General features: G+C 36.3%; 1 non-coding gene across 1 annotated transcript; it reads right to left on the bottom strand.

Moving 5' to 3' along the window:
- Positions 1 to 5,540: 5,540 nt before the first annotated feature.
- TRNAM-CAU (transfer RNA methionine (anticodon CAU)) lies at positions 5,541 to 5,627 on the bottom strand. Its single transcript is given in 2 exon segments — positions 5,541 to 5,576; positions 5,590 to 5,627. It is a non-coding gene; the product is annotated as a tRNA-Met (tRNA).
- Between the last annotated feature and the right edge of the window lie 18,505 nt (positions 5,628 to 24,132).

The raw sequence follows: 24,132 nt of genomic DNA, 5'->3' as shown, positions 1-24,132 counted from the left end.
GAGATTGGAAGGTGAGTGACTGTACAAAAGGAGGTGACTAGATTTCCCGAGGGACTATGTAGCAGAGAGAGGAAGCACGAATATATTGGTTTATGTCATTAGCATTATTAGATGGAATCAGATGCACATTAGGAGTGCGCCCTGGAACAATGGGCCAGTAACTGTTCACTAAGAGGACAAGTGACATTGGATTGTAGCAGTGGACATTGGATGCAGATTTGAAATTACATTGGATTTTTTACTTCTTGGTAAGGAGGTGAATCCCGGTATTACTTTGAGGGTGGAGGTGTGAGCTTATGGATTCCCTTGTTATGGGTGCGAGCATTGTATCCTTTTTATTTGCTAGTTGAGAAAATGTGCATATGTGTGTATTATTGTAAATATTGTATTGAATTGGTTTATAAAGCTCCATAGACATGTTGATGGTGCTGGAAATCCGTCAACCAAGGGGATCTCCCCAATGTGAAGTCCCAACTAGACCTCACATTATTTGGTGTAGGATTCCCATATGGTATGAAGGCTTAGTTACCATATACTTAAAGATTTGTCTTGGCTCTAGCTGTTAGCACATGAGAGTGTTACATTGGTATTTTCAAACAACAAGGTACGTGTGGCTAGTGAGTGCATACTGAAACTATGTCAAGGTTCTCTTACTGCAAAGGGCGATAGTGATCTGGATCTTGGGGGGAGGTCCCCAAGATCTGAAAAATTGAAATGCCAGAAGAATAGAGGAGAATACACAATAACAAAACCACAAAGAAACTTTTTATTAAAACATATAATCAATGTAAAGGCTACATTGTGGTGGACAATCTGTTTTTTTACAAAATGTGACTTACTACTTATAACCTTTTTCAGTTACAATACCACAGGTAAATTCCATGGGTGAATGAATACCAAGGGTGGATGTCACAATACCATGGAAATCACTTACAATACCGTGGGTAAATTCCATGGGTGGATGAATACCATGGGTTCATGTCATTTTCCACTCGGATAAGATAATAAAGCGAGACTCTAAATGAGAGGTAGTAGTACCACCCTGGAAGAGACACACACAAACTAGAAAGGTTTGTCCAACACCCAACAAAATATTCCATAGCGGATGCGGCAGTCGTTAAAACCGAGGTGAAAAGGACAACACGTACACCACCCAACAGAGTAGTCCACAGAGATGTGATGGTTATTATAACCAGAAGAAGAAAAAATATGGTTTGCTGAGTACCCCGTGGAGTAGTCCACAAGGAGGTGATAATGGTGATAGCCAATACACAAAGGTGGTATGTCTAGTATCACGTGGAGTAGTCCATAGGGATGGGACAACGGTGATAAGCAATACAACACAACTTCAATAATCAAAGTACTAAAATAACCAAAAGTAATTCAACTATCTTAGTACATGTTAGGCAAACATGCATTGCAAATGTTTAAAGTGTAGTCTTACAAACATATACAAAACAAGTGTGAAACATGTTGGCCTTAACAGGTTCTGAATTAAGCAAAAGTCCCAAGACACATCTATACACCATACATCCCTAGTCCCAGTAGTGAGACATTGAAGCCACTCCTCGTTCCTCAAAGAACAGACTACAAACTCTCAAGGCTATGTGGGAGGAGCCAAGGTGAAAATTCCTTGCTCATACAATAGTAAGGGTAAACATAGCCAAAGGTAATGCTTGAACTTTGTGACTCTTGGACTACCTTCATGACCGTTCACATATCATTTATAAGAATTGAATTTAGATAGAGAATATAACCATTATTTTTCTCAATTATAAAAATTATCAATCTAACTAAAAATATGTTGAATTTAAAATTTATTATTTTCAAATTAGTTACTTAGTTTGAGAAAGAAAATAACAAATTGTAGAAAAGACTCTCTCAGAAATTAGTAAATACGAAAAAGATAAAATTGTAAAAATATTTGAAAAGTGAGGATGCGTATTTGAGGATTAAAATAACTGGCCTGCCCAAAGGTGACCATAATTTTTTTTATGGTCTGTGTTTAAAAAAAAAAACTTTTTCTTTTTACTCAATAAAACAAATTTTTTTAATGTGAATAAGAGGTCCAAGGTAGCCATATTTTATAGACATAACGATCGTAGCATTGAGATTGGGCTTTTTATTTCTTCTATTTTCTCCAGTGTTATGTGGAATTTTATTATGATGTTTAGTGGTTATTTTTTTATTATTTATGTTAATTATTAAATGTAATTTTAATAAGTTTGTGAATTATTTTTAGTTTTTTGGGGTGTATATTTACCTTAAACATAATTTTAAATAAAATGAATTATTTTCTTATTGATGTTCTCTCTGTGAGTGAACAGAAAGAGAAGAGAAGTCTTATTGATGTTATCTTAGTGATGGAATAGAGAAAGAAATTGTCAATTGTTTAATAATTGTAGATATTTTTTTTTGCTATTCAAAAGTATACTATTCAAGTTTGGCTTTGTTATTAGATTGTGAATAGATATTTTTTTTTCCTTCTTGTATATTAAATTATTTTGGGTGTTTACATTTTTATGAAATTAATGTACACTGCATTTCATTTGTGTTATATATATTATAATGAATGTTTTTTATTTATTATCTTATTTAAAAAAATATAATAGGTATAAATATGATGAATTTGTTGTAATATAAAAAGTTTTTTTTTAAGTAAAGTAAAGTATAACTAGACCTTTTTCTGTTGGTGGTGTTCTTTGCAAAGTTGATGAGAGAATATTTTATGAGATTTCATTTCAGAGAGCCTTAACTTTAACCTCTGTGAAATTTTTTGACTCCAACTATCGCCCATGTACGATCTATATTAGATCTAACCAACTACCCACTCTACCTTCTCTACGTTCTTGACAGCCCATCTTTCTTTGTCTCTGTAGAGTTTTTCAGTGGCATGTTTCGGTCCTATTCCCCATTACTGAGAAAAAGTAAGCCACCGGTTCGAGTAAAAGATACTATCATTACCACCTAGACGATTAGACATCCAACCCGTAATCGCAACGACCCAATTGCAAGAGCGGAGCTCTACCAACTGAGCTATATCCCCCGTACTTGGACCAAGTGGTCCATACATGAAAAAAAAAAAATAATAATAAGATGCTTTTTATTTTTCTTCCTACGATTTTCCCTGGCGCAGCTGGGCTATCCTGGACTTGAACCAGAGACCTCGCCCGTGAAGTAAATCCTCGCACCTGCGATACTATCCAACCAATCAACTAATTGGAAGAGAATCAATAGATTCTTTTTCAGGAGCGATTCATCCTTCCCGAACGCAGCATACAACTTCCTCTCCGTTGTACTGCGCTCTCCAAGTGTGCTTGTTCCCCTTTTCTTTTTATTTCCTCACCGAGCCAACGGCGAGCAAATGGAAATCACTTTTGATGAGAAAAGGAGGCGTTGAAAGACCCTCCTGGCCCAACCCCGGGACACTCCAAGATCCTTTTTCGAACCTGCTCTGCTCCCATGTGAGGAGATGGATAAAGACATCCCATCTGTTGCACTGATCCAAAGGCTATTTATAGAAATATTTTTTAGTTTTTAACCAAAATCCTTAAATCCTATTTTTAAAATAAGAATACATCTTCCTTGCATGTAAAAAAACATGATGAGATAAGAATACATCTTCCCCTGAATGTAAAAAAAAAACATTCATATCACCCATATCACCCAGACTTTGAAAAGATTCCACATGAGAGTCTTAACGAAAACCTCCGTGGAAAACTAACTCATTATAAAATTAATTACTAACTCATTATAAAATTAATTTTCAGTTTTAAAGTAGAATCCTTAAATGCTTCTTTTGAGTTAAGAATTCATTTTAATTAAATATAAAGAGGAAACATGTATATCACTAAAACTTTGAAAAAAATTAGATGGAACATAGTCATAACATTTAGAGATCACCAACAAATAATTAAAGGGGACCATATTTTATTTATCCACAATAATACAACTATATATCAAAATAAATTTATTTATTTTTTATATAGATAATGTTATGTGAAAATATAAATTTATTTATTTTTTCATACATAATGTTATGCCAAAAGTTTTTTTTAGAAATTGAATTTGGTTGGAAATTGAATTTTGTTTTTTTATTTAAAATATATTTCTAAATGCACAAATAAATTTTATGTTATAATAAATTTATTAATAATTAAATTTTACAAATTACATAATTTACAATTTACAATTTTAAAATTCTTTTAACAAATTTACAAATAAACATTTATTTATTAAACTTTGTTTATATCATATTAAAAATATTTTATAATATCACTGCCAAAACACCATTTAATTTGAGACTTGATTTGACGACTACAAAGTTAAGAGCAGTGCACTATTTTGTTTATCTTTTTTCACAAGTGGGAAAACCTATAATAATTCATTGGTCTAATTCGCAGTGAGGACAACGATTTCTAGTTGCTATGCGAGAATGCAAGTTGACTCATCACCCTTATTCAAGGAAAATCACGCTGACTCATCACCCTTACTTAAGGAAAACCAAGCCACCTAGAATAACCAGTGGGTGTTCCGGAAAGGGGTAGACTTTCATTCCTACCAAATTCAGGCTGACCCATCACCCTTATTCAAGGAAAATCACACTAACTCATCACCCTTATTTAAGGAAAACCAAGCCACCTAGAATAACCGGTTGGTGGTCCATAAGGGGGTAGACTTTCACTCCCACCAGATGCGTCTTGGTCTTTGGTTGTTAACGTGTTTCCTTCCATCCGAGAAAGACTAGTTCTTAACCAAACAGAAACAGTTTTAGGGCATACTCCAACGCTGGTCTTGGTTTGTTACCCTGTTTCCTTATGTCCGAGAAAGACAAGTTGTTAACCAAACAAAAGCAGTTTCAGGACATACTCTTAACCAAACAAAAACAATTTCAAAGCATACTCCAATGCCTCACTATTTAGGATATCTACCAAACAAATTCTTAACCAAACAAAAATAACTTTAAGAGATACTCCAAGCCCTCCCTATCTCGCTTATCTACCGAACAAACCAAACAGAAAATTCACTAAAACAATAAAACTAAAAACAACTGGAAACAAAAACCACTATTTTACAAACAACAACAACCAAAAAAAAATAGCATACTTAATGACTTTTTTCTTACAGCACAACGGTAGTTTTGTTACATATCTCTGTTGTTTAGTGGTCAGAAGTCCACGTTGCGGCCGTGGAGGCCTGGTCTCGAATTCCAGCAGCCACAACATTGCCAGGTTTTCTTAGAAATTTTATCGATTCCATCCCACTTCCAAGGCTCGAACTGTCGACGTCGGATTGACCAGAAAATTGAAAATTGGGGTGACAGACGGTTGAACCGAACTCTCGACATCGGACTGACGAGAAAATTAAAAATTGGGGTCAGAGACTGGCTCGAACTGTCGACGTCGGGGTTGAACAGAAAATTGAAAATTTGGGTAAGAGAGGGTCGAACTCTCGACATCGCACTGACGAAAAAATTAAAAATTCAGGTGAGAGATGAGTTCGAACTCTCGACGTCCGGGTTGACCAGAAATTTATAAAAGTGGGGTGAGAGAGGCTCGAACTCTCGACCTCAGGATTACTCAAATCAGCTATGAGACCTACGCGCTAACCAACTGCGCCACCACCCCGAGATGGCTAATTTTGCCTTGTAGTTAATAAACGAAAATTATTGTTGAAGGCCATAAGATTGTTGCCAGTGGGGAACGCAGAGACTTTCTACAGGAATGCACTATCAAACTTAGATGAACGAAACCGAGTGGCGACAACATTAAAATCATCAGAAAGCAATGTGGAGAGATACTTACCCTGAACCGATAGATAGGAAGTCAGAGGATGAAAATAAAACGATGGAGCACTGGAGGTATTATAAAACCGAAAATGCAAGCAACCTGCTATTTTGGAATATTTTGAAATAAGCTGCCTTAAATTTAGCTTATTTACAGTCATTACGGATCGAGTGGTTAAGACGCGCTGTTAAATCTCTCTCCACTTACATTAGAATTCCTGAAAATGACTCCACGTGGGGCAGCGGTGGGAGAAAAGAGTGAATCAGACGGAGATTGTGAAGGTTGGTTGGTGATCGCACTGCGAGAAAGCGATGTAAGGAGAACGTGTTGGAGACAGTTTTAAATGAAAATGGCAGTGAAAACCAGTGTGTAAACAGCTAACTGTATTTAAACAGCGAACTCCGTAGCCCATGTGAGAACCAGACAATGTGTTTTTGGGGTCGTTGGAAGGTCTTTGCTTCAATTCAAGGTCCTATAGAGAGGAGATGAGGCCAAGACACCTGCGCGCAACCTCATAGTAATATTTTTCTCTAACTAACCTGTGAATTAAAAACACCTGAAACAGAGGAACAAAAATAGGAAGTTATTCAAACAAATGAACAGAACCAGAAAATTGCTTAATCAAATGAATCAAAACTAGAAACTTCTTGAGAAAATGCATGAGCAAACCATGAAACTACTTGAAGCAAATGAATCAGTGAACCATGAAACTACTTAAACAAATAAACTGAACTGAACTCTATGCTAGCATAACAGTACAGTAAAGAGGAGTTGTGGTTGCTTGGGTCGGGCCCTAACCCAAGAGTTTCAACCCTCAGAAGTTTAACTCAAAGCTGGCTTAAACAGAACTCATCTTCATTATAGAAACCATGGATTACAGAGCAAATTCACAAGTCTTAGCAGTTCAGAAATAAAACAGAGTTTTACAAATGAAGTCCCAATCCTAGTGACGTCCTAATCCTCTCTATTTATACATATGAAGTCTCCAACAACTATTAGGGTTCTTTGGCTCCCAACTCAAAATCGCCTCTCTATTTATACATATGAAGTCTCCAACAACTATTAGGGTTCTTTGGCTCCCAACTCAAAATCAACTGTTTTCTGTCCTTTTCACTCAAGTCTTGACCAAGGTCTTTGCTATAGTTCTTTGTTTTTATCCTTTATACCTGCATTTCTCCTTGCTTTTATCCTTTATTTCTGCATTATATACACATTAGACCACAAAGCCAAATATCCAACTCTAACTCATTTCATAAACAAAATATAATTAAAAGTATGTAATAAGTTGTGAGAATAGCTGGTTTGACTAAGCTAGGAGGTGAATTAAGGCCAATTAAGGCCCATATAATTACTCAATAATGAGGCTTATCAAATGCTTCGACATATATATATATATATATATATTATAACATTAAAAAAAATATAAGGAAAAAACAATTTGGTATTCCCAGATTTTGGATCCAGGGGAAAATCTCAGTATATATTTGTTTTATGTTCTCGCCATTATAGAATTTTTTTTTAAGAATTCGTTTGCAAGTAATTTCTGTACAAGGTTAAAACCTTCACATCTTCCAGGGTCTTTTGGACTCCGGACACCTATTCATATTCCCTTGAAAATTTTCATATTCCCTCTCAAGTGAATATTACAAATTATTATAACCCTTACAAATTAGGTTTCCTGAACATTTATGTCAACCTCTTGTTAATGGAGTTTTAGATTGTTGATTATGGGCGTATTGAAGAGGGCATGACTCCAAGATTCTTTGATTTTTCTCACTTAATTTTAAAATATTGATCAATTATGGAAAATAAAAGTGCTCCCTTATCGAGTAAATCTCTACAAATCTCTCCACTTCTTTCAGATAAGGGCTTCAAAGAGGGCCTAAAGGTGACATTTGGCACCCTTCTCTTTTCATTCTATCCATTTGGGGCCAGTAATAGTATCTCCCATTGATTATGTTGGGAGGTTTTTGGTTGACGTAAAGGACACATACTCTATAGATAACTTGTTTGCAATATAGACTTAATGCTTATGTAGCGGAATTCCCAAAATCACCACGGCATCATCATAAATACAATTAGAAATAATTTCTCCCCACACTAAAAAAGAATTGAAACAATACTACATAAAATAAATATCTCAAAGTGACATGTCTTAATGTAATACATCCATCCAAATCACAAGTTTCACTAGTAATCTCTTCTCGATATATGGGAAATGGAATGTCTCCACCACACACAAGAGGAGAATTTGAGGTCCTATCAACTTTCCAATTGTTATCCCTCCTTAAAAGCCATATCTTCTACCATTGTCATATTTTAATCTATACTAAAGTCAATCATTAATCAACTTCAATTTCATTTCTGATTCCCATATTGTGATTACGCTTTTCCACCCTTTCATTGCATCTCCATGTTGGCATTATGATACATGTGTTGTACTTGATGGAAACTCACTTATAGTAGAACAATTCACTTGTATATGGTAACTAGATGAATCTACATGAGAGATATCAGATGTGACAGAATGCATGACAATTGTGTTTACAGATGTGACAAAATGCAGGGCAGTTCAAAGGAATCTGTTCAGAAGTAATGTACAATGGCAAATCACATTATAACAGGTCTATTTAGAGGGAACAAAGTAATGGTACAAAAGAATAGGATGAAGGAACAAAGGACTACATATCATAATCAAGAAGTTGAAGAAAAATGATATTTTTAGGTATGTTAAGTTGTATACACGGGTTCACTGTACAAAAAGAGCGTATACACGCGGGTTAACAAAACAAAATGAGCGTATACGTATACACGCACTTTCACAGGAGGAAAAGCGCGTACATGTTGGAAAACCAAGGTTTTGGTCCAAGGTATTTAGTCCAAGGTATTGATCCAAGGTATTTGGTCCGAGGTATTGACCCTAGGTATTTGGTCCAAGGTATTGGTCCTAAGTGGTTTTGGTCCAAGGTATTGAAAAAGGCCTAAAACTATATAAGGAGGAGAAGATCATTAGGCCAGAGCTTGCAAGTATTGAATATCTTATGAAGTGTTAGATCAAATATGCAGGTTATGGACTTCTGATGCTTTTCTTGATCTGAACTAAGGATGCACCTATGTGGTTGATGATGGATGAGATCTAATGATGGATCAAGATCATAACGACTTATCATTATGTGATCTAACAATGGATAGGCTAGATTTGATTTCTAACGCACGTTTTATCCTTTATATATGATGATCTGGGTATGTCTGAAGTCTGGAATTGCAATGAAGTTATAAGTAAGTATTTGCAGATCTATACGCTAGTTAGCTTTGGTGAAGGTGCGTATACATGCTGGTTCGACTCTTCCAAGTAGCGTACGCAAAATAAAATCTTGATGCTCAGGGATGACTGATCTATCATATCAATACTGTTGTTTTGCTGTTGTATTACCACTGTTTGTCAATGATGTCTTCTTAGATCTGAAAGTAGAACCAAATGTATAAGGAAATTGAGTCTAATTGATTGATTGATTGAGAAGGAAGGGTGATCCTTGTTGCTATCTATTTAGAACTCTGTAATATGACAGTAGATCAGAACTCTGTAATATGACAGTACATCTTCAGAATGTCATTGATTAGTACAATTTGTGCTAAGAGATTTTATGATTCAGTGTCTTTAGAGGTATACACAGGTTTGGCAAAAGGAAGTAGCATATACACGCAAGCTTGCTTCATTAAAGGAGTGTATACATTTTGACACATGCATTTTGAGGTTACAGTTTGTTCTGGTTGTTGATGCAGTGTTCTGGGTTCATATATGTGTACTGGTTACAGTGATATGTTTGTTCCAGTTGATTGGATGAATTTGATAACGTTTGAATGAATGGTTGATTCAGTTGTGTTAAAGGTTTAGTGATTGTTTGATTCAGTTGTGTCAGAGGTTCAGAGGTGTCAGTGATTGATTGTTTCAGTTATATCAGAGATTGATGAAGTTTAGAATAGCTGCAAAGTTATGAATTAATATTTGCGATCTGTACGCCGATTGGATTTGATAAAAGTGCATATACACGCTAGTTCATCACATCGAAGTAGCATATACATTATGAAATATGATGTTTGAAGTTGTAGTTGGTTCTGGTTGTTGATGAAAAGTTCTGGGTTTTGCTTTGTGTTCTGGTGATTGTGTTCTAGTGACAGTGGTATGAATGTTTAGATTTATTGATTGATGATGAGTCTTCATTAAACCAACATATACACGATTGTGGAGCTTGATATTTCTTACTGATATATGCAATGATCAGATCTGACAGTGAATAGGTGGCACAGGTTCAGGGGAAGAATATGTCAGGCTTCTAATATTGCATTGTTGGCATTATGTTTTGAAGTCTTTGGTACCGAATAATTCTTATCAATGGTGACGATACTTATGTGGCTAAAGTGTTTTGATACATCATACTATGTTGCAGTCACTGTATTACCGAGGGTTACACAGTTGTTATTCAAATCAGATTTATGGATGATTGTGGATGACTTTTTGATGATGCATACAGTACATATATGTTGCTTACATGGTGATCTTCATAAAGACAAGGAGAAATACAAAGCTTGAGTACATGACTTCAGTAATTGATGATGAGCCACTCGTTTCTTTTATGCTGCTGTCATCATGCCTTCAAATATGCATAAAATTCATATGGTGCAGTTATGATGCAGGATTCCTATAGTTCTTGGCTCTCACATGGTTGAGGATTGTTGTTGTTGATGGTATCAAGAAAGCTTGACACATGACTATGCACTCATGGTTTGCTAGATACATTTTTCTATATCTTTGATGGATATACAGAATGCTAGATACATGGATGATTACTTGCATATTTTTGTTTGGCCAAGAGAATGGTTTATTGCAGGCATAGCAATTTGAAGGCATGGATATTCGGAGACATGGCTTACCTATTCACATAATGATGATGACTTCTTACTTTATGATGATAGGTTTGATATTTACATATGTTGATTATCATGATTGATGCTTATCAGATGTGGGATGTCCCCTAGTGATGATACATGGTTGATATATTGAAGATTCTTGTGGAAAGATCATGCAGTTCTTGATGATGATGTTATGATCATAGATGATGACTATGGTGTTTTCGCATATGATATGATGTGAATGATTTTGTGTTACTGCTTGGAGATATGACATATGCTTAGTTGATTCATGGAAGGTTATGATAAAGCTCTTTCTACTAAGGAAATGAAGCAAGTTGATCTTGATGAGATCAAAAGGATGAGTTGATATCTATATACGGCATACTTAGTCATAGGTTGATGAAATTTACTTTGTCATATCTTCGGAACTGATGATGGACATATACAGGTTGCGGGTCTATATGTTGTTGACAGATGCTTATGGTGCAAATCATATATGGTGTATGATAGTCGCTGATGACTATCATGGTCTTGTTTAGACCTTTGATATTTGTTATAAATGTCATGTATATCACTCGATGAAAAGGTCATATAAAGGCCCATGATGTAATAATATGTCTCTATCTGCCATAGTCTTTCAATGAGTCCCTCTTCGTAATATGATGTAATTTGTACCCCCACTATGCATGGGAAGGATGATGTAATAATTACTATATTTCAGTCATGTATAAACAATTGGTATATCCCCACTTGGTTGGTAGATGAGTCAAATTTGGTATATCCCCACTTGGTTCGGAGATTGATGTATGTATGAGTCATTGGTGATAGGAAGGTAATACTCACATAGTTGAGTTATAGAGTCATGTTATTCTTTTGGAAAATCTTTTTGCAGACTTTGCATGTGCTCAGGGGGAGCATGGACAAAATAATGCATCTTGTTGGGTTGTGTTATATTCTTTCCACAACTAGCCCATGTAGTTAACCAGGGGGTTAGGAGGGGAGAGAAGCCCCCCCTTCGTTGCACCGATTGCATAGCGGGGGGAGTCACAGGGGGTTTGAGGGGTACGAAAATTTTGTTTTTGGACCGTATATTAGGTTGGGCAGACCTACCTATGGTTTTGTGCATGATTTTTCGCACATGGTTTTGGATGCGATGGTTTTCGGTCCATGGTTTTGGATGCGATGGTTTTCGGTCCATGGTATTGGATACTTCGTTATGTATAAATATGTATTGTAACATTGAAAGAAATATAATGAAAAACATCAAGCTAGTAGTCCCGGTTTTGGGATCCAGGGGAAAATCTCTGTGTATGTGTTTTATGTGTTATGCTCTCGCATCGTTTATTTTCTATGTTTTAGAATTCGTATGCAGGGAATTTCTGTACGGGGTTAAAACCTTCATTTGGTATCATAGATGTTTTGGCTTCAAGGGGATGCCTTTGTTGGTGAGGGGTTTCGCTCGGGCCTATGGTAGACCTATTCAGTGGGAGATCTGCGAGATCGATTCTGGTGGTGAAAGAAGATGGCGAGTTGTGGAAAGATAGAGATGGAGAAATTTAATGGTCAGATGTTTGAGTTGTGGAAACTCAATATGGAGGATCTGTTAGTGGATAAAGATCAGTGGATCGCGGTAGATCCGGGTACTAAACCAATGGGAGTGTCCGATGAAGAATGGAAGAATTTAGATCGGAAGGCAAAGAACACAATACAATTATGTGTCTCAAATTCAGTATTGTTGAATGTATCAGGGGAAGCTACAACTAAGGCTTTATGGGACAAGTTAAGGACTTTGTACCAATCTAAGTCTCTTGTGAATAAATTGTTCCTGTCGAAAAAGATGTATAAGCTGAGGATGAAAGATGGAGAATCGGTGACAAAGCATCTAAACACATTTAATACTGTGGTAAGTCATTTATTATTTGTTGATATTAAAATTTCAAATAAAGATAAGTGCATCAGTTTGTTGTGTTCTCTACCAAATTTGTGGGATAGTCTGGTTATTGCAATAGGTAGCAATGAAACTGCCTTGCAGTTTGATCAAATAGTCTCATGCTTGCTGACAGAGGAAATGAGACGGAAAAATATGGAGAGCCAGAATGGTGATGCCTTGTCTGTACAAGGACAATCCCAGAACATAAACAAAAATAAGTCATCGAGTGGGAGGTCTAAATCTAGAGGGAGATCTAAATCTCTAGGAAAACCTATAAACGTGGTGTGTTGGAAATGCGGAAATGAAGGGTACTACTAAAGGGACAGTAAATCTAAAGCTCCTGATAAAAGAAAGGGATCTGATGATGCTCCTTTTGTAGAGGCCAAACCACCTCAGATGAAGGTGGGGATGTGTACTTGGCTTCTTCAAGTACACATGTAGATCATGAGGCATGGTTGATTGACTCAAATGCATAATTTCACTTCACTCCCCATAGAGAGTGGTTTTGCGAGTATGAGAAATATGATGGTGGTGATGTCTTCTTGGTGGATGACAGGAAGGCTAGAATCGTTGGTCGCGGAAAAGTGAAGTTGAAGTTCCAAGGTGGAAGGGTTAGAACACTTCCAGGTGTTCTGCATATTCCTGCATTAGCCAAAAACTTGATTTTTGCAACTAAGATGGATGATGCAGATGTAAAAACAATGTTCGAGAAGGACACCTGCAAGATGGTTCGGGGGGCACTGGTATTGTTGCAGGGAGTTCAAATTGGAACTCTGTAAAAGCTGCAAGGTAGCACTATTGTTGATGGGTGCAACAATTTCTTGGTTCCTAAAAGTGGAGTAGAAAATCTAGTGGTCTCTGGAGAGAAGACCATGCTGTGGCATCAAAGGCTTGGACATATTGGAGAGAAGGGCCTTTGAATAGTTCATGGTAAAGGTATGGTAGAAGGTATGAGTAATATCTCTTTGGATTTTGATTTCTGTGAAAATTGTGTATATGGGAAGCAAAATCGGGTTAGTTTCCCCTCTGGTGGTAAGAGGGCAAAACAGATATTAGAGCTTGTGCACAGTGATGTGTTTGGACCTGTGAAGGTTCCATCACTGGGTAAGTCTGTGTACTATGTATCACTTATAGATGACTTCTCAAGGAATACATGGATATATTTCCTTAAGAATAAATCTGAAGTCTTTGACAGGTTTAAAGAATTTAAGGCTCTGGTGGAAAACCAGACAGAGAAGAAGATAAAGGTGTTGAGGATAGATAACGATGGAGAGTTTTGCAGTAAGGAATTTGAATAATTCTGTAAGAAGTGTGGTATAGCACGGTAGAATACTACTCCATATACACCTCATCAAAATGGAGTTGCAGAAAGAATGAACAATACGTTAATGGAAAGGGCAAGAAGCATGCTCAGTGGTGTCAGGTTAGGACAAGAATTATGGGCAGAGGCAGTGGGGACAACATGCTACCTGGTCAACAAATCACCTTCATCAGCATTGGAGGATAAGACTCCACAAGAGGTATGGACTGGTAAGAAACCCTCTATTTCACATCTAAGGGTATTTGGATGTGATGCATATGTTCCAAAGGAGAAACGAACCAAGTTGGATAGTAAATCTGAAAAGTTCATCTTTATTGGGTATAAGGATGGTTTAAAGGGTTATAAGCTTTGGAACCCAATAACAAGGAAGGTTGTGTACAACTGAGATGTGGTGTTCATAGAGATGAAAGATGTTATTAAAAATGAAGTCCAACCAAAGGAACCTAAGAAGATAGAGTTTTAGCTAAAGGAGGAAGAATCAGACTCTACAGCAGAGAAAGAATCAGAAGATGAAGAGCCACAAACTCGAGGTGTGTGAAGATCAGTTCGAGAAAGAGGGCAGCTAGAAAGGTATAGTCCATATGCTTTCTGTTCAAGTTTTGCTTTATCTATTACTGATGATGATCCCAGAACTGTGAAGGAAGCAGTAGGTTCAGAGGATGGAAAACTATGGAAAGAGGCCATGGTTGATGAAATGGCATCTTTGCACAAAGATGAGGCTTGGGATCTGGTGGAGTTGCCAGTTGGAAGGAAACCCATTGGCAGCAAATGGGTGTTCAAGAAGAAGACAAATGCAGAAAGAAAGGTGGAGAAATACAAAGCCTAGTTGGTAGCAAAAGGTTATTCCTAGGTGTCGGGAATTGATTTTGATGATATTTTTTCTCCTGTTGCCAAGGTAACTTCTATTAGATTACTTTTATCTGTTGCTACTGCGTTTGATTTTGAGGTAAAATAGATGGATGTGAAGACAACATTTCTTCATGGGGATCTGGAAGAGGAGATCTACATGAAGCAACTTGAAGGCTTTGCGGTGAAGGGTAAGAAAGAACTGGTATGAAAGTAAAAGAAGTCTCTATATGTGTTAAAATAGTCACCAAGGATGTGGTATCAGAAATTTGATACATTTATACGGGGACTTGGCTTGGATCACTGTGTGTATTTTAAATTAATTGGTGACCGTGTTATTTATCTGGCCTTGTATGTGGATGATATGTTGCTGGTTGGAAATGACAAAGAAATTATCCAGGATTTGAAGACCCATTTGTACTCTAAATTCGACATGAAAGATCTTGGTGCTGCAAACTATATTTTGGGAATGGAAATTAAAAGAGATCGGACAAAGAGGAAGCTCTGGTTAAACCAGAGGAAGTATGTCGAGATAATACTGCAGAGGTTTAATATGCAAAATAATAAATCGGTGAAGGTTCCTATTCCTGTAGGTGTAAAGTTATATGTTGAACAGTGTCTCAAGACACAAGAAGAGGAAGAGGACATGTCCCGTGTTCCATATGCAAGTGCAGTTGGTAGCCTGATGTATGCGATGGTCTGTACTAGACCAGACATTGCACATGCAGTGGGAGTATTGAGCAAGTTTATGTCAAAACCAGGGAAGGAGCACTGGACAATAATGAAGCAGGTTTTCAGGTATTTGCGTGGCACTAGTGATTATGGTTTGTGCTACCAAGGAAGACCAAGATTGGATAGAGTGTTGGATATTCGTGGCTTTGTTTATGCAGACTGGGCTAGAGATCTGGATCAGAGAAGATATACAAGTGGATATGTGTTTAACCTATTTGGAGGTGCAGTCAGTTGGATGAGTAAGAAACAATATGTAGTGGCACTATCAACTATAGAGGCAAAATACATGGCAACCACTCATGCAAGCAAGGAAGCAGCTTGGTTGCAAAGATTGTGTTCAAGTATGGGGTTGGTACAGGGAGATATAAGGATAGACTGTGACAGCCAAAGTGCAATTTTCTTGGCAAAGAATCCTGCATATCATTCAAAGACAAATCACATTAATGTTTAGTATCACTTTGTGAGAGATATGATAAAAGACAAAAAGGTGTTGCTGGTAAAGGTGGACACTTTTAAGAATACTGAAGATGCATTGACAAAATTTGTGAGCTCTGAGAAGTTCTCTTCGTGTAGAAATCAATGGGCGTTGCAGGGCTAGATAAATGACTAAGCTCTCTTGTGGCCCCTTATGGAAAGAAAACAACAAGTCAGAGAATGTTGGGTTGTGTTGTATTCTTTCCACGACTAGCCCACATAGTTAATCGGGGGGTTAGGAGGGAGGCAGAGCCCCCCCTTCATTGCATCGATTGCGTAGCGAGGGGAGTCATAGGGGGTTTGAGGGGTGCAGGTAACCCCACTCTATGGGGTCCGGGGCAACGCCCTGAAAAATTTTGTTTTTGGACCCTATATTAGGTTGGGCGAACCTACCTATGGATTCGTGCATGATTTTTCACACATGGTTTTGGACATGATGGTTTTCGGTCCATGGTATTGGATGCTTCGGCATGTATAAATATCTATTGTAACATTGAAAGGAATATAATGAAAAAAATCAAGCTGGTAGTCCCGGTTTTGGGATCCAGGGGAAAATCTCTATGTATATGTGTTTTATGTGTTATGCTCTCGCATTGTTTATTTTCTGTGTTTTAGAATTCGTATGCAGGTAATTTCTGTATGAGGTTAAAACCTTCACATATCAACATGTACAAAGGGGGAGTTTAATCAGAAAATTCAGCATGTGCCTAGGGGGAGCATGATAAGTGTTCATATTCAGCTATTTAGATATGAAAGTCTTCATTTTGGTCAGCTCTTTACCCTTGATATCAAAGGGGGAGAATAACTTGGCCCGCCCTTTTCCCTTGATGTCAAAGGGGGAGAGTAATTTTGGTGTTTCTTATTATCTCTAACAGGTTCTACAGCTTGCAGTAATCAACACCAACATGGTTGCCATCAAGTCCAAAGGGGGAGATTGTTGGCATTATGATACATGTTTTGTATTTGATGGAAACCCACTTGTAACAGAACAACTCACTTGTATATGGTAACTAGAGTAATCTACAGGAGAGATATCAGATGTGACAGAATGCATGACAGTTGTGTTTATAGATGTGACAAAATGCAGGGCAATTCAAAGGAATCAGTTCAGAAGTAATGTACAATGTAAAATCACATTATAACAGGTCTATTCAGAGGGGACAAAGTAATGGTACAAAAGAATAGGATGAAGGAACAAAGGACTACATATCATAATCAAGAAGTTGAAGAAAAAGGATATTTTTAGGTATGTTAAGTTGTATACGCGGGTTCACTATACAAAAAGAGCATATACACGCGGGTTAACAAAACAAAAGGAGAGTATACATATACACGCACTTTCACAGGAGGAAAAGCGCGTACATGTTGGAAAACCAAGGTTTTGGTCCAAGGTATTTAGTCCAAGGTATTTTGGTCCAAGGTATTGATCCAAGGTATTTGGTCCGAGGTATTGACCCTAGGTATTTGGTCCAAGGTATTGGTCCTAAGTGGTTTTGGTCCAAGGTATTGAGAAAGGCCTAAAACTATATAAGGAGGAGAAGATCATTAGGCCAGAGCTTGCAAGTATTGAATATCTTATGAAGTGTTAGATCAAATATGCAAGTTATGGGCTTCTGATGCTTTTCTTGATCTGAACTAAGGATGCACCTATGTGGTTGATGATGGATGAGATCTAATGATGGATCAAGATCATAATGACTTATCATTATGTGATCTAACAATGGATAGGCTAGATCTGATTGCTAACGCATGTTTTATCCTTTATATATGATGATCTGGGTATGTCTGAAGTCTGGAATTGCAATGAAGTTATAAGTAAGTATTTGCAGATCTATATGCTAGTTAGCTTTGGTGAAGGTGCGTATACATGTTGTTTCGACTCTTCCAAGTAGCATATGCAAAAGAAAAGCTTGATGCTCAAGGATGACTGATCTATCATATCAATATTGTTGTTTTATTATTGTATTACTGTTGTTTGTCAATGATGTCTTCTTAGATCTGAAAGTAGAACTGAATGTATAAGGAAATTGAGTCTGATTGATTGATTGATTGAGAAGGAATGGTGATCCTTGTTGCTATCTGTTTAGAACTCTGTAATATGATAGTAGATCTTCAGAATGTCAATGATTGGTACAATTTGTGGTCAAAGATTTTATGATTCAGTATCTTTAGAGGTATACACAGGTTGGGCAAAAGGAAGTAGCATATACATGTAGGCTTGATTCACTAAAGGAGCGTATACATTCTGACACATGCATTTAGAGGTTACAGTTTGTTCCAGTTGTTGATGCAGTGTTCTAGGTTCATATCTATGTACTAGTTACAGTGATCTGTCTGTTCCAGTTTATTGGATGAATTTGATAAAGTTTGAAATAATGGTTGATTCAATTGTGTGAGAGGTTCAGAGGTGTCAGTGATTGATTGTTTCAGTTATATCAGAGATTGATGAATTCTGGAATAGCTGTAAAGTTATGAGTTAATATTTGCAGATTTGTATGTTGGTTGGATTTGATAAAAGCGTGTATACACGCTGGTTCGTCACATCGAAGTAGCGTATACATTATGAAATATGATGTTTGAAGTTACAGTTGGTTCTGGTTGTTGATGCAGAGTTTTGGGTTTTGCTTTGTGTTCTGGTGACTGTGTTCTAGTGACAGTGGTCTGAATGTTCAAATTGATTGATTGTGATTTGCTTCAGTGATGATGGGTTTTCAATGATTGATTTAGTTGTGGTTGATTCAGATATTGATGATTGAGTTTTAGTGATTGGTTGATGCAGATGTATTTGATGGTTTTATTGCAATGGTGATTGATTCTAAGCTTCAATGTTGTTGATGGGTCCAGTATGAAAATTGGATGAAATGAGGCCTTTAGATTGTGGTGTTGTGTTCCAGAATTATCTAGTCTGAAAATTCATGAAACGTGGTCCCTAGAGGAAGAACAAAGGTCGTAGCCTTCTGTAGGTCGGCGCCTACGTACTAGTAAACATATTGGCTAGTACAAGAGCTAGGGGGTTGCAGCCCCCTTCTAGTAGAAGCTGGAAAATGAGAGAAGGTTGTAGCCTTCTGTAGGTGGGTGCCTGCTTACTGGTATAAGTTTGCACTAGTACAAGATTGTAAACAGATTTTATTATTATTAAAAGAAGATAGAGACGACAACAGCATGTGGTTTTCACCCACATTGGGTTTCCACCTTAAATCTTGGTGTTCATGTGTGTTGCTTATGTGTGATGGTTCATTATGTTATTAACTGCACATGGTTATGTTTAATGTTTAATAAAGTACTGATGCACAGATTAAAGATCAACATATGATGAATTAACTGAATCATAAGTTCACTAGATATACGTTGGTTTCCTTAAGAATAGTTGTGTGCACACTTGAGTTCCCTTCACTGAAGTAGCGTATATAAATTTGATTATGGAAATGACAAAGTTATTGATTTGTAAACACTGATTCACCCCCCCCCCCCCCAGTAATATTTCCAACACTCCATTCATCAACTAGAAACCATGGTTGAATGACAAGGTGCAGTCCTTCACCATATGCACATATTCATGGCAAAAAACACACTTGAAAGGAACTCCAAAGTAGTCCGACGCTTAAGAAAATGGGTATTTTTCATTTGAAGGGTCATATATGGAGCCAAACCATCACAAATATCAATTCTTATTAGTGTCCTCACAACCATCACTATACAAAATTCAATGAAACTCATATCCACTTCATAAAAAACACTTAATTTGTTTGCATTAGCTTTAAACACATCACAAAACTAGAACTCCACTAGAAGTCCAAGTAATCTTATTTAAAGTGTATAATCTATAGTCTTCCACACTTCTCGACAAAAAGTGATCAAGGCTTAAAATATGCACAATGGATCCCTACTACCATTCCGCATCCTAAATTCTCTAGATGTTGGCATATGAATTAGAAATGAATTGCATCCATTTGCAAGCACTGATGAAATACTTTGGCACATAACCCACCACTAGTCCCACCATTCCATTGCTCATTTTTTAAGGATACCTCTACCATTATTTACCTCAAAAAATGACCCACCACTAGATTAAAAACTCCATTCATCCTCATATCTTCTCTTAAAACATCCCATTAAGTTTTACACTTCTTTGATTTTTTCCCCTCTACTTCCAAAGGCTTCCCACCTAAATAACCACCAAACAACAAAGAAGTCATCCCCACACCTCCATATACAAGAACTCCACCACCCATGCTAACCCTTCAGGATCAACACACCCTTGAAGTCACAACAATTGATTACTCACCTCAGTTCTATCATTGTGGACATGATACGTCAATGAAATGATAAACACCCCCATTTAAGATGATTCTTTTGGATCGATACAAATTTGGCACATACCCATAATCTTAAAAACTAGGGGCTCCCACAAAACCTAAATTAGAGGCAAAGAAAGCACCCTTAGATGAAATGCACAAAACTCCATCTAACATTGATTGGATCCTAGCAATGAAGTACTAGAGAGTCACATAAATCATAAATTGAAGTTTTAATTCCCCTCTACCAACCCACCAACTTATTTTCCACCACCAATGGTCAGTGAATTGTTGATTTCTATAGCTCTACAATCAATCTAACAAAAGTATTAAATCCCTTTCCAATAACCCAAGGATTCATGACCCCATCCACCATGCCATCAATATATATTTTTTTTTAATCACATCAATGAAACCCCTCTAATGGAGACATTAGGCACCCATATGTATTATCCATCGACTATACCAAGAGAAATCTAGGTTTTCCAACTCCATCTAGACTACTTACTAACCTTATCTCCATCATAGCACCCTGATAACCCATAATTAAAACATCCCTCATATTCTATTTCTTTTTAAAATGATGTAACCAATGTCTTTTCTAGTGCTTGTTGCCTCTCTTCCAAACTCTCTATCATTTTGTTGATCCTTAACACATGTTTTTGGTGCCAAAAAGATCTTACATATACTCATATAAACCCATTCCCTTCCCTGAAATTACATGCATGTTCTATTATCAGACATATCAGAATTTTGTCTCATCAAGATATCAATAATCAGTACAACTTACAATTATCCCTAGTATATTTCTATCCTGGTATAGATATAATGTTAAGTGATGAAACTTTTTCTGATAATGATGCCACGAGTTATTGGGTTTCACCATATTGATATTTTAGACTTAACCATATGCGTGGGACACTATCACAAAACACCCGATATGAGTTTTTCCTTGTAGACAGGCAATAGAAATTTGTTGTTAGTAGAATTCCATTCCTTGATATATTGGGTGTTAGGCTATCAAGGAGTTTTAACATACAATTTAAAGTTTTAGTTTGACCCAATACTCGAACCTTGTAATTGTGACCTTGAACTATTGGGGATCAAGAGATTGTGATATGAGGTGATTAGGATGATGAATGATTTGGGATTTGGGGTTTTAGGAGATCGAGAACACACCTTCATTTTGCAAGGTCCCAATATTATTATGTCTTGATGCTAATATAAATTTTAAGTAAAAAACTTACTTCTAGTCAATTGACATTTTGGGTGTTGGGTATCGTGGTTTCCAATTAAAATAAACTTAGGGTAAGACCTAACTTGATATGAGAACTTCGCTTTATAACTTTAAAGTATCATTTGACCTCAATCTATCAATGAACTTTGATAGACACATGATTTATACTATGTTACCTTCTCCACCCGAATTACACAATAACAAGAATATACAGAAATATAGTTCAAGAAGAATATTTTCATTAATGTGACTATGGATGGGAGAATGATTCCAAGTTCTACAACTTCATTAACGATTGTTCAAAAGGATTCTAGGGATTTCGTGTTCATTCCTTTACACAACACATTACAATATCATTCTCAGTACCTCTCTATTCTCTCCTCTCTCCTCTATACTATGCAATCACAAAGGATCTATATAAAAACTAACCTATTTGGTCTAACAAATTTCTATTCAATTCCAACTCCCTTCCATAAATCCTAAGACCCTTTTGAGGTAAACTATTGACTTGATAGGAAGAGATGTTTTTGTATTGCACTGCGAAGGAAATAAGAACTTTTTCATGACTCTCTCTTGAGATTTTTAACATTTTTACCATATTTAGCTATCTCTATTGTTGTCATCAATGTTGAATCTTCAACTACATTTTTCCTCTTAACTATATACTACAAATTTCTTTATATCTAGTTCTTTTCACCACATTCTTATCTAACAGTGCTTCAATTTTCTTTTGTGATGCTTTAGGTAGTTTACTTTCCCATTAAACTATTTGAACTTTCTTATGTTAATTTGTTGTAATTTTCTCCTCTTCCTTATAGGGATACAAATCTACAACATTGAAAATCAATCAAATCCCAATATCATTTGGAATTTCAATTTCTTTAGATTTGAAGATACTTTCCTCAATACTTTACATGGCCTAATCTTCTTGAGTTTTTAGTTTATTATATGTCCCTACAAGAAATATTTTCTTTCTAAGGTATGCCACAACTAAACCCCCAACTTCAAAATCTAGTTGTCTCCTTCCCATATCTTATATTGTACCTGTTGCTATTATCTTGTAGTTGTTGTTTGACTCTTGCTTGTAATTCCTGCATACTGACTACAAACTCTTCACCATCAACACTCTCAATTCTTGTCTTCCTAAATTCCTCTTAGATGCACTCCATACAAAATTTGGAATGGTTTTAACAATGTGATTCTATTAGGTCAGTCATTACAAGCAAATTCTACTTACACAAGTACATGATCCCACTTTTGGGATATTCACTTACCAAAGTCTTCAAAATATTCCACAAACTTGTGTTTAACACCTCTATTTTCCCATCTATCTATGGGTGTATGTTGAACTGAAATTGAGGTTAGTGATGAACCTCCCAATTACCTTTCTAATCATTCAAAAAGACAACCAAAGGACTGTACATTTAATTATCAAATGAGGTTCATATGGAACTTGTGAACTATCATGCACCATCTATGTTAGTATTCTAAATGCATGTTGCAAGGAAAGATATTGAGATTCTTTCACAATTCACCATGAGAAATCCACACCACACTTGCAATCCAATCCACACTTTGCAAAAATATAAAGAGCATACTCGTAGGAAATTAAATTCACACTTTCAAAAGTAAATCACACTTGCAGAGGTGACTTGCTCCAGTATTAAGATGATCTTGATTGTTGTAATTAAAATGCAATTGCATGTGCAATGTAATGTAGTGAATCACAAACTATCAAACCACACTTTTTTCATGAAGGAAACCAAAAAACGAATAAGATGCAACAAACATAATAATCAAACTAAACCAAATTGAAAATAGAGCAATCACATTTCTAGAAAATAGAGTATTCTAGCATTGGCATGTAGTTGCAACAACAACCTAGGTCATGAATTGTTGTATAAATATCATAATAATGATTATTTCTCAATTAAAAATAACATTAATGATTGATTTGTAGCAATACACTTGTGATACAAAGTTGCAACATTAGGAAAAAAATAGAACAATTATAGAGATAAACAAAATTGTAAATAAAGTTACAACTACGATATGAGTATAGACAATACTTGGAAAAGGATGGGGCTCTACCTCCTTAGAAAAGGCATTCGTTTATGAAAGCAATAGAACGTTAGACACACAACACACCATCAATTGAACAAGAATGAAAATAAACATTATATTGTAGGAAAGTAGAAATACAATAAAAGGTTAGTTTTAATTCTCTCTACTTATGATTAATTCATATAACCCAGCTCATAGAGAGCATGTGATTTTATACATGATGTTTTATATATAAATTAATCAAATAATTTGGCATAATATGACTTAATCGGTTGTGTGACAAGTGGAAATTAAGACTTTGTCCTTTCTTGAGTACCTATTTCCCCTAGACACATTTATCCATGAGATAATCCAATTTTTGTTTTCCTAGAAAATCCATAGGCAATATCTATTTAGTTGGCGGATGCATTGGCAAAATATTAGAAGAGCTAAAGCATCATTCTCCAAAGTTGCAACAATGGGTCTGAGTGAGGGTTGTTTCAAGAACATTGGTCATAGTCACAACATAGTCATACAAGGACCACAACATGATGATA

The sequence above is a fragment of the Pinus tabuliformis genome, chromosome Q (assembly GCF_031772625.1).
Source record: "Pinus tabuliformis cultivar Carrire ecotype Pingquan chromosome Q, CPIR1, whole genome shotgun sequence".
NCBI classification, from domain to species: domain Eukaryota; kingdom Viridiplantae; phylum Streptophyta; class Pinopsida; order Pinales; family Pinaceae; genus Pinus; species Pinus tabuliformis.
Note: the sequence above shows the minus strand (reverse complement) of the source record. Positions and strands in the feature narration are given on the sequence as shown.